This window comes from Myxine glutinosa, chromosome 8 (assembly GCF_964187855.1).
Source record: "Myxine glutinosa chromosome 8, kmMyxGlut1.1, whole genome shotgun sequence".
NCBI classification, from domain to species: domain Eukaryota; kingdom Metazoa; phylum Chordata; class Myxini; order Myxiniformes; family Myxinidae; genus Myxine; species Myxine glutinosa.
Window position 1 is genome coordinate 84,279,184 of NC_136268.1, and position 16,286 is coordinate 84,295,469.

General features: G+C 42.8%; 1 protein-coding gene and 1 long non-coding RNA gene across 2 annotated transcripts in view; one reads left to right on the plus strand and one right to left on the minus strand.

Moving 5' to 3' along the window:
• Positions 1 to 16,286, plus strand: part of LOC137432649 (F-box only protein 25) — a 742,106-nt gene that overhangs the window by 415,963 nt on the left and 309,857 nt on the right. The gene's annotated exons all lie outside the window — the stretch shown is intronic.
• LOC137432646 (uncharacterized) overlaps positions 9,371 to 16,286 on the minus strand; it is a 55,013-nt gene continuing 48,097 nt past the window's right edge. The window contains exons 2-3 of the long non-coding RNA XR_010985534.2: positions 14,762 to 14,878; positions 9,371 to 10,443 (exon numbers count right to left, since the gene is read on the minus strand). This is a non-coding gene — a long non-coding RNA (uncharacterized LOC137432646). The remainder of the gene's footprint in view (positions 10,444 to 14,761; positions 14,879 to 16,286) is intronic.

Sequence of the window (16,286 nt, forward strand, 5' to 3'; positions counted from 1 at the left end):
TATATGTATATATATATATATATATATATATATATATATGTATATATATATATATATATATATATATATATATATATATATATATATATATATATATATATATATATATATATATATATATATATATATATATATATATATACAGACTTGGCATTTAATATGGAATATCTTTTTTATGGGGGTGAACTTACTTTTCAAGTTGACTTAGAACCAAACGTTCATTTGAATTACTAGGGCATGCCCGTACTATATATAAGCTAGGACGTGCCCGTACGTGGGTGCCCGTTCCTTGCCAAAAAAAAAAAAAAAAAAAAATTTGTGTAGGGGTGTGTGTGTGTAAACATCCTAGGGCGTGCCCGTACGTGGGTGCAAAAAAACATGCGTGCAAACAACAACAACAAAAAAAAACTTTGAAACCACGTGGCAGTAACGACCACAGAACCCCCCCCCCCCCTCTATTTACATGAATGGTTTGGTCCATTCGCAACGACCACAGAACCCCCCCCCTCTATTTACATGCAATGGTTTGGTCCAAAGCGAACGGTTTGGTCCATTCGATGTGATTCGATGATTCGATGTGAATGGTTTGGTCCATTCGCAACGACCACAGAACCCCCCCCTCTATTTACATGAATGGTTTGGTCCATTCGCAAAGCCAAAGCGAACGACCACAGAACCCCCCCCCCCTCTATTTACATGAATGGTTTGGTCCATTCGCAAAGCCAAAGCGAACGACCACAGAACCCCCCCCCCCCCCTCTATTTACATGAATGGTTTGGTCCATTCGCAACGCCAAAGCGAACGGCGAACGGCTAAATCGCCATAGCTCGGTAAGTACTTGTCCGATTAATTTCAAACCTTGAAAAGGCACATCCTCGGGTCCCCAGCAATATACCTGGCAAGTTTCAAGTATATCGGACCCGTGGTTGTCGAGAAACAGCGGTCACAGACACACAGACACACAGACACACAGACACACAGACACACAGAGATTGCTGGAATTATAGATAGATGTTGAAATTATTCTAGATTTTGTTAATGTGACCTTTAAAAGAAACAAAAACCACATTTGACATTTCGAAACAAATAAATTGATCCTTGAAAGTGATGTAAACTGATATCGAACTCAATTCATGGACAGTACTGTGTTAAACTTCTGTACGTTTTCCAGAAGTATTTCTTTATTTTGCACATTAGCCAAATTTTTTTTTAACAAAAACAAAAGTTAAATTACGACTGGGATTACGGACAGTAAAATTACAGGTCCGTACGTTGTGCAACCCCCACGAGCATTCAGGAGAGCACGTACATGTCGAGGGATGCTGTTCACGAGATTTGCCAAGGTTTGGATAGGAATCGCTTGCCATGCAGTGACAATAGCCTGCTGCAATTCATGCACAGAGGTCGGCTGCTGGTCCAAGTTGTCGATTTGACGCGTTAATTCTGCCCACAAGTTCTCTATCGGATTCATATCCGGGGACATGGCAGGCCACTCCATATGCTCTACACCACGGTCAGCAAGAAAGTGTTGGATCATGCGAGCACGATGAGGCCATGCATTGTCATCTTGGAAGACAAAGTTTCCTCGAAAGGCTGCACGAGCAAATGGGAGCAATGTTTCTTCCAGAATGGCCCTGTACTTGAACTGGTTCAGGTTTCCATTCAGAACAACCAGGTCAGTTTTGCCCCCTGCATGAAAAGGAGCCCAAACGGACACCCCACCACCTCCAGCTTGCACTCTTGGCACTATACAATTTTCGTTGTAGGCTTCATGCACTTGTCTGCGCACTCGGACGTGGCCATCTTGACGATAGACCAGAAATCAAGACTCATCACTGAAGATCACGTGATTCCAGTGTCCTGGCTGCCATTGACGGTGCTCTCTGGCCCACTGCAATCGGCGCTGGCGGTGTTGTCTTGTCAGGCGCGGCTTTCTCAGGGGACGCCTGGCACAATAGCCGGCCTGAACCAGTCTTTGATTGACTAGCCTTCTGGATACAGGCACATTTGTCAGTTGCTGCCACTCAGCCCTAAGCCGATTAGCTAACTTGGTACGGCCATTGCGGACTAACCGGTGCAGCTGGCGATCATCCCTCCTTGTGGTTCTGCGGGGACGTCCTGGCCTCGATATTGGAGTAGGGACACCCCTCTGAGCATTTCGTTTCGGGATCTGTGACACCTGCCCTTGGGTGATGCCATACTGCCGAGCAATAGCACGCTGTTTCATGCCGGAATTTCGTAAAGCCACCACTCCATGACAAACAGCATTGTCGAGTTGACGGACCATCTCCAGAGGAAGCGGCAATAACTTTTGTAGATGTGCAGCAGTTGTTTTCGACTAATACAGAACGCAACAACCCTTATATACCCGATTGTGAAGCCAATCGTCAAATGTACCTGTCCGTACATTTTGTCACGCCACCTGTGATATAATCCTGTTATTGACTTCTTGCTGTGACAGACAATCAGTGACATGGTTCTTTTAACAAAGAAATCATGGAAGCGTAAAAGAAACTCATCAGATTGATATACTGAGTTCAGAAAGGAAACCCAAGTCAAGAAAAAAAAAAATTCCATATTAAATGCCAAGTCTGTATATATACCACCATTTATCTATCACCGGCGCCGATCTCGTATAGCGAGATACATTTCACCTGACAAAGTTAAAAATAAAAAGTAACACCAGAACGAGAATCCCAGCCTCGCTTAAATAATTGCATATATACACTTAGTTATAAAATCGCAAGATATGGTCAATTTTGTCAGATTTCACTCCAGATTTGGACATTATTTAGTCTACAGCATACAATCCTCATATCTGAATCCAGATTTTGATGATATGCTTCAATTATGTAATGATAATAAATCGTGTTTCCATGGCAAGGCATGTTTGAGTAGGCCAAAGCAAAATGGTGGCTTAAGAAAAACAGCGAGGTGCAGTGGGATGACCAAGATGACGGGCCGCCATATTGGTAAGCCACCACATTGGGTTTTATTTCTTACGAGCACCTAGTTAATCATCTTCAAAAAGGGTATTATAATACACCCAAACACACCCAGTTTTCATCATTGCAATCTGTTGGAGGTCCAAGTGTTTGCATGAAATGTTTGGGGCCACTAGTTTTCATGGTTTTGGAGTTATGGAGGAGACAGACGGACAGATGGATGGACGGACACTGCCTTTTATTATTATTATTATTATTATTATTATTATTATTATTATATATATATATATATATATATATATATATATATATATATATATATATATATATATATATATATATACACAGTCACGTGAAAAAGTTAGTCCACCCAATGTAAAGTTTTGACTTTTTCAACATATTTCAACATACAGCTATTTGATCTTCATTTTAACAATATTGATAGAAAAAGGTGATGTAATATAACAAATATCATGAATCATTTACATTTTGTAGTCCATTGTATAATTTAAATAAACATAAATGCAAATTTCACGTGTGGAAAAAGTAAGTACACCCCTACATTTATCACTACTTCAAATACCTAAAATTAGAATCAGGTGCACCAGCTCAGGTGCAAATGATTAGAACATCGTAAGAGAGGATCTTGGAGGAACCTGTCTTATTTAAACCTCAGACATTTAGTTTGGTTTGCTCTTTGTTGTTGAAGTGTGCGGCGTCACCATGCCAAGATCAAAAGAGCTCTCTGAGGCCTTCAGAAAGAAGGTTATAGATGCCTACGAGTCTGGGAAAGGATTTAAAAAGATCTCCAAACAATTTGAAATCAATCATTCGACTGTCCGGAAGATCATCTACAAGTGGAGAAACAACTGCCAACTTGTTCAAACAACTGCCAACCTGTTCAGGCCAGGCCTCCCCAGCAAGTAAAGCCCGAGAGCAGACTGCAAGATGCTGAAAGAAGTCTCTATGAACCCCAGAATGTCATCACAGGACCTACAGGTAGCACTTGCCACTGTTGATGTCAAAGGGCACGAGTCTACCATTAGAAAGAGGCTGCCCAAATTTGATCTACATGGGAGGTGTGCCAGGAGGAACCCTTTGCTGTCCAGAGAGAACATCAGGGCAAGACTATAGTTTGCCAATGAACGCCTAGGCAAAGACCAGCACTTCTGGAACAATGTGCTCTGGACAGATGAGTCAAACATTGAGCTATTTGGCCACAGTACCAGAAGACATGTTTGGCGAAAACCAAAGACAGCATTTGAGCACAAGAACCTGATACCAACTGTAAAGCATTGTGGTGGAAATATTATGGTTTGGGGCAGCTTTGCTGCATCAGGGCCTGGGCAGCTCACCATCATAGAATCCACTATGAGTTCTTCATTGTACCAGACAGTGCTTGAGGATAATGTGAGGCCATCTGTCGGAAAGTTGAAGCTCAACCGAGGGTGGACTTTGCAACGTGACAATGACCCTAAACATACCAGTAAATCCACCAAGGAATGGCTGAAAAGAAAGAAATGGAGGGTTCTGGAATGGCCAAGTCAAAGCCCGGATCTAAATCCCATCGAGATGTTGTGGGGGGATTTGAAAACGACCTGTGCATGGAAGAAACCCCTCAAACATCACACAGCTGAAAGAATACTGCATGGAGGAGTGGGCAAAAATTTCTCCTAGTCGATGTCAGAGACTGGTAGACAGTTATAAGAAACGCCTACTTGAGGTTGTTTCTGCCAAAGGGGGCAATACCACCTATTAGAGCCAAGGGTGTACTTACTTTTTCCACATGCGAAATATGCATTTATGTTTATTTAAATTATACAATGGACTGCAAAATGTAAATGTTTCATGATATTTGTTATATTATATCACCTTTATCTATCAATATTGTTGAAATGAAGATCAAATAGCTGTATGTTGAAATATGTTGAAAAAGTCAAAACTTTACACTGGGTGTACTTACTTTTTCACGTGACTGTATCTATAGATATATATATATATATATATATATATATATATATATATATATATATATATGTGTGTGTGTGTGTGTGTGTGTGTACTAACGTGGATCAGCTCGCAACGCTCGCCTCACCACATGTCGTTGCAGAGGCATGGGCTTGTCATATTGGATGTTATGTTGTCCAAGTCACTCATGTCTGTTAGTTACTTGCTAATCGCCACTAAATTGCAATTGATCAATTTTCATCTGCAGTTATTTAATTATTACGTGAAAAAGATCATTCATTCCTCATGTCCACTACAAGATGATGTCACGTGGAATGAGTGGAACAACATATCGATACATGATCTTCTGCAACCTCCTCAAAAATAACTCATGATGCAAATTCCACTTACTCTCGAAGAACACAGACGGGTTCATTCCACTACTTTTATTGCATATGTGGCATATTTTATCAGGACTTGTAAAACAGGACTCAATGAGGTGGCGCTATACAATACACATTTACTTAGAAATAATTGGGGTGCAGGAGTAAGTTTTTTTTTGTTTGTTTTTTTTTTAATCCTCTAAAACGTTCCCGTGTACACCTTGAGTACAACCATCAGTTTTCTACTTTGTCCATCCAGTGGCTTAGGAATGCATAGAAGTCAAACAAACAAACAAAACCACAAACAGAGACTTCTCGATTGATATATGGTATGATAATGTATGATCAAACATTTTAAATAGCACACCGCTCATGGTATGCTTGATTATTAGAGGCTCAGAACTAAGTTGTGATCGTGAATTATTGATAAACTTAAACAGCACTCTGTAGAGCACATACATCTGCCAGGCTGAACAGTTTACGTTTTGTAACCTACTGATAGGCCGGATCTGCATCCAGACCTGAACTAAAATATAATCAGCTTGTTATTGTCACCGACCCAACTCATCCACCAAGTTTTGTTTTAATCCGTCCACAACTTTTTGATATCTCATGCCATACAGTTTCTATAGAAAGTCTACACCCCCATTCAAATTTTTCACCTTTTGTTGCCTTATAGCCTGAAATTAACTTGCATTAAATCAGACTTCTTCCACCTTTATTTACACATTGTAACCCGCAACTTACAAATGAAAAACAAATTCTACAAATGTCAGAAAATTAATTAAAAATGCAAAACTAGATTATCTTGGCTGGATAAGTGTACACCGCCCTCATAATAACAATTGTAAATGAGCTCAGGTGTAACCAAGCACCTTCAAAATCACACATCAAATTAATTGGCCTCCACCTGTGTTAAATTGTATTGATTCTGATTATTTCAGAATAAAATCAGCTGTCCCAGTCGGTATCCCCTGCTGGGTAGAGCATTTCACACCAAAGACTCAACCATAAGCACCAATGAGCTTTCAAAAGGCCTCCTGGATAGAGCTGTGCAAAGGCACAAATAAGGGGATGGGTGTAAAAATATTTCAACGGCCTTGAATATTCCTTGGAGAACAATCAAGATAATCAATAACAAGTGGAAGGCGTATGATACCACCAAGACCTGCCTAGATCATGCATGGCGTCCCTCCATACTGGATGACCAAGCAAGGAGGAGACTGATCAGAGAGGACACCAATGGGCCAATGGCAACTTTGAAAGAGCTCTGGAAAATCCTCTCTATCTCTTTGCTGATGACTCCACTCTCTGTTGCTCCATATCTCAACCCTCAGATCGGCAGGCAGCAGCCTCTTCACTCTCTGCAGACCTGGACAATATCACAAACTGGTCAAACAAGTGGAACATGTCTTTCAATCCTGACAAATCTCACTCTCACTTGGTCTCTCTGAAAAGACCGTCTTGACAACCCTCCCATCCACTTTCTGAACAATCCTCTTGAAGAAGTTCTGTCACTCAAGCTTTTGGGTCTCACTATGATCTTTCCTGGGGAAACCACATTTCCAAGCTGGCCTCCAAAGCCAGTCGCCGACTGGGCATCCTCCGTCATGCGAAGACCTTTCTGGGCACTTCTGAGCTCCTCACCACATACAAAGCTTTCATCCGCAGCTCAATGGAATACTGCTCTCCCCTCTGGGCTGGTGCTCCTGCCTCACACCTAGCTCGGCTTCACGCGGTTGAAATCAAAGCATTCAGAATAATTGGACTCTCCCGCGATTATTATTTTTTTTTTTGTATACAGAATCGAGGCTCGTGAAAGAGCTAACATTTACTTCACAAACAAATCAACCAGACAAACAAAATATATAAAAAGAGGGAGCGGAAAACAAGATGGGGAGAGAAGGGGAAGCACACAAACACAACATTTGAGAGCAGGGAGATGTGTGGAAGGGAGAGGGCTTGGGGGGAGGAGGCGTGGGAAGGGGGGAGGGGAGGGAGAAGTATAAAACACAAGGACACCAAGGACTTCCAGGACAGAAGTTGGTATTTCAAAAAAGTGGAATTGGGGTGAAATTAGCGGGGGTAGAAAAGATCAAGGTTTTGGATGGGGGAAGATAAGAGATGGTGGTGAACAGCTGTTTTAAAGACCTGGAGGGTGGAGTGGGATTGAAGAGAGTGAGGGAGTTTGTTCCAGAGGCGGGAGAAAAGAGGAATGAAGGAGTGAAGGTGAGCAGAGAGTCTTGATTTTTGCAGTTTGACCATAAGAGGGTTGCAGGCAGATCTTGTGCGACCTGTAGGAATATTTGCGGGACAGAGCCCAGAGAGAGCTGGGGGGGCAAGGCCAGAGAGGAGTCGGTAGAAGACGGAAAGACCACCAACCTTGCCTGCGGTGAGTGAGTGAGAGGCCCTTGGAGTTAGCTTCATCGTGGGAGATTCCAATGATTCTGAATGCTTTGGTTTCAACAGCGTGAAGACGAGCTAGGTGTGCTGATGAAGTTGAATGACGCGATCAGCGATGAAGCTGATTCTGAGAGCCTTTCTCTCTCTCACCACAGCCGGTAGGTGGTCTTTCTGTTTTCTATCGACTCCTCTCTGGCCTTGCTCCCCCTGCTCTGTCTGTGCTCTGTCCCCCAAATATTCGTGCAGAAAGCTCTGCCAGCGTCCTACAGGAAGCTGCCATATGGTGATGGCAGATCTGCCTGCAACCCTCTTATGGTTAAACTGCCAAAATCAAGACTCTGTGCTCACCTTCACTCCTTCATTTCTCTTTTCTCTTGCCTCTGGAACAAACTCCCACACTCATTTCCATCCCTCTCCTCCTTCCAGGTCTTTAAAACAGCTGTTCACCACCATCTCTTATCTTCCCCTATCCAAAACCTTGATCTTTTCTGCCCCCGTTAAAACACCCCTCAAATCCGCCTCTTTAAATCCCCAACTTCTTTCCTGAAATTCCTAGAATTTTTTTTTTGCTTTATACCGTGTACCTTTCCCTCAACCCCTCAGCCCTCCCCCTTCCACAGATTTACCGACGTCCCTGTTCTCTTCTGTTGTGCTTGAATACTTCCCTCTCTCTCATCCTCTTATCTCCCGCTCCCTTCATTGCATGTATTATGTGTATGTGCATGTTTTCATGTTCAATGTGTTAGCTCTTACACGAGCCTCGATTCTGTATTTAAAAAATAAATAAAAGTGCTACAGGCCTTTATGGCAAAGACTGGTCACTGTGTGCATTTGACAACAATATCCCAAACACTCCATAAGCCTGGACCTTATGGTAGTGTGGCAAGAAGGAAGCCATTACTCAAAAAAAGTCCATCTTGATTTCTGTTTGAGGTATGAAAAATCCACTCTGGAGATTCTGAAGCCATGTGGCAAAACATTTTGTGATCTGGCAAAACCAAGATGGAACTTTTTGGTTTAAATGCAAAACCGTATGATTGGTGCAAACCTAACACAGCACGTCACCCAAATAGCACTATCCCTACTGTGAAGCATGGTGGTGGAAGCATCATGTTATGGGGATGTTTCTAATCAGCAGGGACAGAAGGGAAAATGGATGTAGCAAAACACAGAAAAATCCTCAGAAAACCTGCTGCCCTCTGCAAGAAAGCTGAAATTGGGATGGAAGTTCACCTTTCAGTACGACAATGATCCGAAGCACACAGCCAAAGCTGCACTGGAGTGGCTAAGGAACAAAAATATACTTGAATATACTTGAGTATACTTGAGTCCTCGCGTGGTCCAGTCATAGTCCCGGCCTAAATACATTCGAAAATCTGTGGCATGACTTAAAGATTTCTGTCCATCAACGCTCCCCACTCAACTTGACTGAGCTTGAACAGTTTTGTACAGAAGAATTGGCAAACATTGCCCAATCAAGGTGTGCAAAGTTGGTAAGACCTATCACAACAGACTCACAGCCGTAATTGCTGTCAAAGGTGCTTCAACCAAGTATTAACTCAAGGGGGGTGGACACTTATCCAACCAAGATGTTCTAGTTTTGTATTTTTGATGAATTTTCTGAAATTAGTAGAATTTGTTTTTCACTTGGAAGTTGTGGGTTGCGATGTGTAAATAATGGTGGAAAAAGTGTGATTTAATGAAATTTAATTCCAGGCTATAAGGCAACAAAAGGTGAAAAATTTGAAAGGGGGTGTAGACTTTCTATCGGCACTGTATATCGTTTTTGGTCCCATCTCTCAATGGTGACGAATCACTTAAAAAGTTGTATTATCTAGATTCGGATCTTCACCAAAATATAATCAATTCGTCCTTGTCACAGATTCAACCTGTCCACCAAATTTAGTCCAAATCTGTCCCTAACTTTTTGAGATATCCTGCTCACAGACAAACAAACAAACAGGCGGATAAACAGACAGGGGTGAATACATAATCTCAGTCCTCCTTATTGCTTGAACTTTCTGTCGTTGTGAGGTAGCATCTGGAGCAGCATCACGGAAATATGAGCCATCCGCTCAAGGAGGTTAAAATGGCATATGAGGTGGTATATGAGAAGGTTGGTTGGTACACAATGCATATTGGACTGGGATTCATTTTTCTGACTCCAGCCCGCTGGTTGCATCATTACTGAGATGAGGCTGTTCCGCTGATGAAGTGACCCTACACATTGGTGCAGGAAATGGTCGTTTGTTCAGGATGCTGATGATGATTCGCCGATTCTTCAAAGGGACTGAGGAGATAGCCAAGACTAGAGGAATGCCCTCTCACCTCTGAGCTGTCCAGCTTGGGGTTTTTTTTTGTTTGTTTGTTTGTTTGTTTTTGTATACAAGATCGAGGCTCGTGTAAGAGCTAACATTGATCACAAAAAGACAAACTGACACATAAAACATATGATAAAGGGAGTGGGAGACAAGATGGATGGAAAGCAGGGACATCGGGAGATCTGTGGGAGGGGTGGGCTTGGGGGGAGGAGGCAACGGAAGGGGGGTGGGTGGGAGAGGTAAAAAAACAGATGGACACTGCGAGGACTTCCAGGAAAAAAGTCGGAATTTTGAATCTTGAATCTTGACCCAGCTATAAAATGACATCCAGATGTTTCATATGTCGAGTGAGTCATCAATGCGTGTGGCATTCCTCGGATGGGCGTTACACTGGGTGCCCCATCTGGCAGCATTGGTTGGTGGATGTCAAAGATCCCACTGTATCTGTAGCAAAGAGTAGGCAAGTTATCATCGGCAACCTAGCTAAATGCCAAATTGCTCGCTAAATGACTGCGGAAAGCAAGTGATATGGTATTTTTGGAGGCATTACAATGTACAATTACCATGATGACAGTTTATAGCTGGATCAAGACGAGAGACCAAGCTATACAGCTCAAAAACAGGAAGATTGATTATTCCATATTGGACAAAACTTTGCCAGAAAATTGCAATGATTAACAAGGAGAAAAAGACATAAAATGTCATAGCCGATTGTGTGGAGGATGGATATTGGGTGGCACAATATCATCCCACACATCTCGTGCAACAACACAATAGGCAAACAAGAATCCGAAAAGCAGCAACAACAAGGGGAAAAACACGTAAAATGTCGTAGCCCCGTAGATTTAGTAATTTTGCTCTGCAGAGTTAAAGGCCGTCAGTCGGCCATCTTTGGTCGGATTACAAAAGAAAATATTCTGCTTATGTATAATCTCATGTGTTGTCTTTGTGCCAAGTTTGAACAAAATTGGTCCATGCATGTCCGAGAAATGGGTGAGGACTTGTTCAACATCGTGTTTTTACCTCCGCCACCGTAGGTGGATGGAGGTTACGTTTTCACCCCTGTCTGTTTGTCTGTGAACAAGATGTCTCAAAAAGTTGTGGACGGATTCAAACAAAATTTGGCAGAGTGGTAGTCTATGTGACAAGGACGAAATGATTAGATTTTGGTGAAGATCCGGATTCGGATCCGGCTAATAGCATTTTAAAAGTGATTCTTCACCATTGGGAGATCGGGCTAAAAACGATACATAGCAGGATATCTCAAAAAGTTGTGGACCATTTGGACAAAACGTGGTGGAGAGGTTGTGTGTGTGACAAGGACCAATCTATTAAATTATGGTGAAGATCTGAATATGGATTCGGATACGAGAATTATTTAATATACAAGTGATTCTTCACCATTGAGAGATAGGGCCAAAACTGATACATAGCAGGATATCTCAAAAATTATGGACAGATTTGGACGAAACTTGATGGAGAGATTGTGTGTGTGACAAGGACAAATAGATTCGATTTTGGTGAAGATCTGAATATGGATTCGGATATGAGAATTATTTAATATTCAAGTGATTCTTCACCATTGAGAGATAGGGCCAAAACTGATACATAGCAGGATATCTCAAAAATTATGGACAGATTTGGACGAAACTTGATGGAGAGATTGTGTGTGTGACAAGGACAAATAGATTCGATTTTGGTGAAGATCTGAATATGGATTCGGATATGAGAATTATTTAATATACAAGTGATTCTTCACCATTGAGAGATAGGGCCAAAACTGATACATAGCAGGATATCTCAAAAATTATGGACAGATTTGGACGAAACTTGATGGAGAGATTGTGTGTGTGACAAGGACAAAGAGATTCGATTTTGGTGAAGATCTGAATATGGATTCGGATTCGAGAATTATTTAATTTTTAAGTGATTCTTCACCATTGAGAGATCGAGCGAAAAGCGATATATGGGTATTAGTGGAGTGGCTTATGGAAATGATCGTGACACGCTGGCCCAAAGCACTAAATTTGGCACAGTTATACTTTAGGACCATACAAAACTTTTGAGAGGGGGCTGCCCGATTTTCGAGGCCCAGGTCAAGGTCAGGTCAAGGTCAAAGGTCAAATTATGTGTTTGTCACGTTTTTGCCATATCCAGCTCATAGCTGTCATAGAAACATTATCTCAGTGTCTAAATAATCATTTTTAAGGACAAGGAATCCATTTGTATTATGGAAAATATCCTCAGGTGCTGCCATATTGTATTTCAAGGTCAGGTGAAGGTCAAAGGTCAAATTATGTGTTGGTCATTTTTGCATCGGTGTTTTTGACGTACATCGATACGCTGAGGGAGGATACTGGATTGGCCAGTACAGAGGAGGTCACGGCCTGCATGACTTATGCTTCACAATTTCCGCGACAGAGACACAGTCCTGTGCATGGCAGTCCTGCGTTCCTGCACGTGCAATTCTTTGAACAAGTGGGTGTCGCCTTACATCCGCACTTGAGTAGTTCTCCACAACTAAGAGCAGCAGCTGACAGGGTTGTCCAGGTTGGACGCCACCCGGTATCTGCTTTGGTCCACCCAAAGCCATCTGGATTTGGTGCAGCTAGGATGGGCTTTAGACTCTCTCTCTCCAAATGCTGGCTTGGTACAGGCATCGATTTACATGCTGGAGCAGTGCGTTCTGAGTTGGAGGAAGCTTCTCCATCATCTTCACTCTCCTTGGGAATAGCTCCTGTCGAAGGTCATTCACATTGACATGTGGGGTTGTGTTGTCGTACATGATACAGGTAAACCGCTCGATCACATTGAATGCTGGAGATGTAATCACCTGTGGAACAAACGCAGTCAGGGACGTAATGGTGAATCCTTCTGTGGCTGTCGGGTAAGCTTTCCATGCCTTCCAAGCTGACTTTTTGCCTTTACCACTGAATTGGGATGTTACATCAGAGCCAGAGAATGCATGGAAAAACGGCAGAGCACGAGCTTTGTCTTCCCCAAGTTCCTGGCAGATTGAGTTGACATGGTAATAGCGGAAGTGTTTACCAGTACCAAAGCCAACCCATAGTTGCATACCTGGATGGTGCTGCACAAGATCATGAAACACTCCCACCAGAATCACAATCACGTCTGTGTCTACGGTTCTGATGAGAACAGTAGTCGCCCCTTCCCTTAGGGCATCGTTTACATGAAGACATATTATACATAGGTCGGGGACAGCCTGGCGCCGCCACTGCCTATATGGCCGTCACCTGGTGGAACTTCCCATAGTAGTAATGGATTCATTGACTAAATATGTTGGTTATGTGACTAAGACCAAGTTTTTTAGGTTATATATAAGCTGGATATTGCAAAAACATGACAGACACATAATTTGACCTTTGACCTTGACCTGACCTTGACTTGGGCCTCAAAAATCGGGCAGCCCCCTCTTAAAAGTTTTGTATGGTCCTAAAGTAGAACTGTGCCAAATTTGGTCCTTTGGGCCAGTGTGTCACGATATCACTTAAATTTGGACTTTAGCCACCCCACTATATACTTTAGCATGATATTTCAAAAAGTTATGGATGACATGACTAAACTTGGGGGGTGAGTTGGTTATGTGACAAGAACAAGGCGATTAGATTTTGGTTCAGGTCCGAATCCAGATCCGGCCTTTCAGTGGATACAAAACATAAACGGTTAAGCTTGGCAGAGGTATGCGCTCTACCGAATGCCATTCTCGTTTACAACTAAAATGGCCGCCAGTCGGCCATCTTTGATCACACTGCGAAACAAAATGATGTCCATATGTATACCATCACGCATTGTCTTTGTGCCAAGTATGAACAAAATTGGTCCATGCATCTCCGAGATATGGCTGCAGATGCACGCACGGACGGACAAGTCTCAATCCATAAGGACACTTTCAGAGTAAGTCCAACGGGTGGGTCTTCTGTTAGAATGCAGGAAATGCCATAATATCCGTACGATCATGGCTTTAGAAGATTTGCAACATAACTATACCGGTAGTAAAACCTTTTTAGATTGTTTGTTCTTAAATTAAATATTTTATCAGATGCCAGGGGAATCAAAATAAGGAGGTGTTTTCAAAGTTGATTCACAATGCAAACGGAAGAATATACTTCAAGAAGAACCTCGCAGAAGAATAGGTATTCAAGAAATTTAAGTTTCAACCAATTAGTAATCGGTATTTTTAGTGGTACCTCCCTACGGAAAAGTTAGACCCTTGAGTATGTTGTCTATGCATCTGTTTGTTTACCTGTCAACATGGTAACTCGAGAACACTTAACCGTGTGATGCTGAAATATCTGGGTGTACTGTAGCTGTGTCACAGTGCGGTGCGGATGCCACCGAGTTTGCGCACTTATCTTTGGCCTATCTAGTCTGGGTTAGATTCCCGACCCAATTATAAACTGTCGGATTGATCTTTCACATTTAGGGTGTCTCTTGGATGGACGATAAGCTGGGTGTCCTGTCTGCTGGAAATTAGTTGGTGGACGTTAACGATTCAACGGTGTTGTTTGCAAACAGCAGATCAGTTATCATCACTGGGACCTTGACCAAAATACCAATTCCTGCCAAAATTAGCTCAAGCTAAACGTCAGGCCTGGCCATCTGGTACATGAAAGATTTGGGACAAAAACTTTCCTTGGCAGACCCGACAAGAAAATGCGATTAATTAGGGCTATTTAAGAAAAGGTACCAGTAGTAGCTGTAGCTGTAATAGTACCTGTAGAAGATTCTTGCAATAACTCACCTACTCTTCTAAAAGGATACCGTGGGATTTTCAATGTCCACCAACAAGCATTTCTGGCAGGCAGGTCCTCCGGCTTAATGTCCTCCTGATGGATGGTGAACACATTGATGGACCCCCCTGCAGCGAAACACCAGAGCGACAGTTTATAGCTGGGTCAGGAATCGAACCGAGCCAAGACAGGTCAGAGGTGAATGTGTATACCTCAAGGCCCTCCTGCCAGTCCCCCGTGAGACTATCATTTGCAGCGGTATAATGTAATATCTCTGTTATCTAAAGCCACAGAAAGGAAATGTTTTGAGCTGTAAATCAGAACATTCATTCAGAGTTAATTACATTTGGTAACTGCATAGATAAACACCACAAGCAGTTCTCCAGGCAAACGTCACAAAGACATAAAAGAGGTACAATATTCATTGTGCTTTGTACTTATAAAACAATGAATTATATTATACAAAGTGGGATAACTGCGGAAAGTGTTTCAGGTGACAATAAGGTTCTTGTAAAAGAAATTGATGATGGTAAACTATGCATCTTGCAAAGAGCATACAGACACTTACAAACAAACAGGGAATTTCCCAATCAGGTAAAACACAAATGAATCAGACTGCGATGTAATCAAACGCACACGAAGACATACACACACAAACACACACATATACACACATACACATACACACACACACACACACAAACACACACGTATACCTTCACACATACATGCACGTACACGCACGCAAGCTCACGTGCACATGCACACACACACACACACACACACACACACACACGCAAACATGCACAGACACATAACACCAGACACACACACAGACACATATATATATTGTTACGGTTTTCCGCCGCCCTTCTTACCCTTACCAAGGGGGGATTAAGCCCCTTGTTCTTTCTGGGCCTGGCGTAACCGAGAGACTTGAAACGCCTCTTCCGGGCAAACGCAAGGTAGGGTTTCGGGACCAAGTCTCGCTCGTACCTAAATACCTGCGCCGCCACGGAAGCGGGAAACCAAGCTTCGCACGAGCCACGTGTAATTTGAGTTCACCGAGAGGATAGCGTACCACGTGGTCTGTGCAGTCACCGTTGATATTGGACCCCGATTAGAGCGGTTCTATTCGTATCACGCTTAGTCAATGATGGAAAACACAAGAACAATTGAATGGAGGGAAGAACACAGTTTTAATTATTATTCCCAATATTATGTACAATGATCGGTAGAAGCAGAGACACAGAGCAGAACTTAAACAGTCTTATTCTTAATGCCCAGACTCGGGCCCGTCACACTCACACAGGGAATTGCAGGCAGGATGCTGTTCAGGCCAAAACGCGCTGACGTGGTCGTCCAGGAACGGCCCCGTCCGGCTCTTCACGGTTCCAGCACGTCCCGTGAAGAAGGCACGCAGGCGGTGGAAGGATCCTCGTAGCGCGTCTCCCGAACAAACGGCAGCCGATGAGGTAGGAAGGCAAAGTACGCGTCTCTCAGCGCGGCTGGCGGTTACACAGCGCGTTATCACTC